We start from the raw sequence: 2,500 nt of genomic DNA on the forward strand, positions 1-2,500 counted from the left end.
GATTACGATTCACGCGCAATCGGTCACGAATATTCTTTGCTCTCGAGGTATTTTTTCTCTCTCTCTCTCTCTCTTTCTCTTGCTTCCCCAACGTTAAAAATATTAAAAATTTGAATTTCTTCTACTAAAAAAAAAAAAAAATTTTTTTTCTCAGCCAAAATACCCAAAATATTCATCTCCTTTCGCAAAAAAAAAAAAAAAAAAAAAATGATCAGAATTATCGTGATCGATAGTACGCGCCGTGCAAGAAACGCGATATCGCTGCGAGTTTCTGCGAACAAAGTAATAACGTTACGCGTGAACGCGTATCTGTGTATCTGGATATCGCAGTTATGTAAACGACGTATGTGAATTCGATGAAAGTCTATCGACGATCTTTCTGTAAAAATTCTGTAATTTTTATTCGTTTCTCTACTTTTCTTAAAAAAAAAAAAAAAAAAAAAAATTTTTTTCTTAACCAGTAGTACGTAGCATGTATATACTATACTGTATAGTATATTAGAGCAACAAATAGAGAAACGAAGAAAAATGACAAAATTTGGAAAGATCGTCGATAGAGTTTCATAAAATCAGCATGCCCTCGTATCGATAAATACTCGCTGGACAATATCCACGCTCGCACAAACAAGGCGAAGAGCGATTTGAGTTTGATAAACGATGCCTTTTTCTCGTCAAATATCACTCTTCCACCCCCAGCACTTTTTTTCTGTCTTTCTTTTCCATATATACGTTATTTTCCTCTCGAATTATTCCGAATTTCTATAACCTTATCTGGCGCCTCTTTTGCCATATATGCCTAATCAGTAATTACTTATCAATTAATAGTATTATTCAACACACGCACACTCACACATTATTACACTCATGGTAAAGTAAAAATCCCTGAAAAAGTTTTGTGGCTCTCTTTTTTTTTTCTCTCTCTCTCTTTCTTCATCTTAAAAACTTCTTCTCTGTTCCCTCGCGGTTTTTTCTCGCTTTTTCGTACGGTCGCTTTTTCATTCTCTCTCTTCTTCGTTTTTTTTTTTTTTTTTTTCCCCTCCTTTGTGTGGAACATCCTTCTCGTAGTAGCACGAAACGTAGCGTTCGTTTCACGTTTCACAACAATCAAACGTATAATTTTTTTTTCTCTCCGTTCATTCGTTCTCTCTCTTCCCTCCTCGTTTATGTTTTTCCCTCGAAACATCTTTGATTCGATTACGATTCTTCTTTCCAATCACTTTTGAAAAAAGCGACTCGATGACGAAGGATGCCACTTTTCGTCAGTGTCCTTCCAATTGCCGTCAATAACCACTCGTCGATTCCCCGCAGACGCGAATCTCTGTCTCTGTCGAGTCTGTTGACCCCTCTCGCTCTTCTTGGCTCTTGCAAGGAACTTGAGGCGAGTTGAGCGTTCGACACGACCATATGTGTGTGTGTGTGTCACGCATTTTCACTTCACTAATACGCAAAAACTCATAATCGCTTCTTTGGTATTACAGGCACGAGAGGGGCCGGGGATGAGGGCGTCTGCCATGAAAACTTGCCGGCTTATGTCTAACTATAGAACGTGTCACGTTTCGTTCACATTTTTTTTTTTTTTTTCAATAATTAAGTCTCGTTAATTAATGTCTCTCTGCGTTGTGGTATAAAAAAAACTGTACCTAGAGTAATTATTTTCTTTCCTTTAAAAAAAATCGCTTTCCTGTATAGAATACGTAGTAGAAGTAGTAGTTAATAGCAGTAGTAGTGGTAGTAGTAGTAGTAGTAGTAATAGTAATAGTAATAGTAGTAATAGTAGTAGTAATAGTAGTAGTAGTAGTGGTAGTAGTAGTGGTAGTAGTAATAGTAGTAATAGTAGTAGTAATAATAATAGTTGTAGTAACATGTATAACGTAATTGTGTAATCGTTACTTAACTTCTCTGTATATTATTATAACTTTAATATTAGGTAGACTTCTTTTTTTTTTTTTAAAGATTAGTTGATTTTTATCCTTTCTCTCGTTTCACTTTTCATTATCATATTAAATCTTTAACCGTAATGAATGAGGTAATAAGGTTGTGTATGCTTATTTTTTTTTTTTTTTTTTTTTTCTTATCGTCGTATCCTATTTCATCGACGAGGTGGTTTCGTTAATGCTGCGAAATCGCTTCGTTTGAGTATCACCCGTCGCTTTATCTCTTGATAAAAGCGAACTCGCAACGAAACATGTCGCAATTCGCGTAGAAAGAAGTGAGCGAACGGCCTGTGTATCTTTTCGACGGAAGAATTGATTATAATTTAATTCCTGCTTCGAATAGGCAGGAATTTTTCGTCTCACCTCGTCTCGCGTGATGCGGTTTCGATTAGCTGACGTGCACTTCCGTCTGATTCAACGCGGTACCCTGCATCGCTTTTACCTCAGAGCTGTGTATCCCGAGCCGTTCGACTCTTTATTAATAGCGATGTAAGCCGAGTGTCACGATCAATGGCAATAAGTCAATAATTTATAGCGTATTCTGTTACAAAAATCTATCTAAAAAA

The 2,500-nt window shown here is 36.3% G+C and overlaps 1 protein-coding gene across 4 annotated transcripts in view; it reads right to left on the reverse strand.

Annotated features, from left to right (window-relative positions):
• Positions 1-1,224: 1,224 nt before the first annotated feature.
• The window catches only part of LOC102679357 (insulin-like growth factor 2 mRNA-binding protein 1), a 66,375-nt gene continuing 65,099 nt past the window's right edge, over positions 1,225-2,500 (reverse strand). For all 4 annotated transcript variants that reach the window (XM_031508207.1, XM_031508208.1, XM_031508209.1 and 1 more), the window contains one exon: positions 1,225-2,500. This exon is cut by the window's right edge and continues 663 nt beyond it. The gene's annotated coding sequence lies outside the window, so the exon portion shown is untranslated.

Source organism: Apis dorsata, unplaced genomic scaffold, assembly GCF_000469605.1.
Source record: "Apis dorsata unplaced genomic scaffold, Apis dorsata 1.3 scaffold_78, whole genome shotgun sequence".
NCBI lineage: Eukaryota > Metazoa > Arthropoda > Insecta > Hymenoptera > Apidae > Apis > Apis dorsata.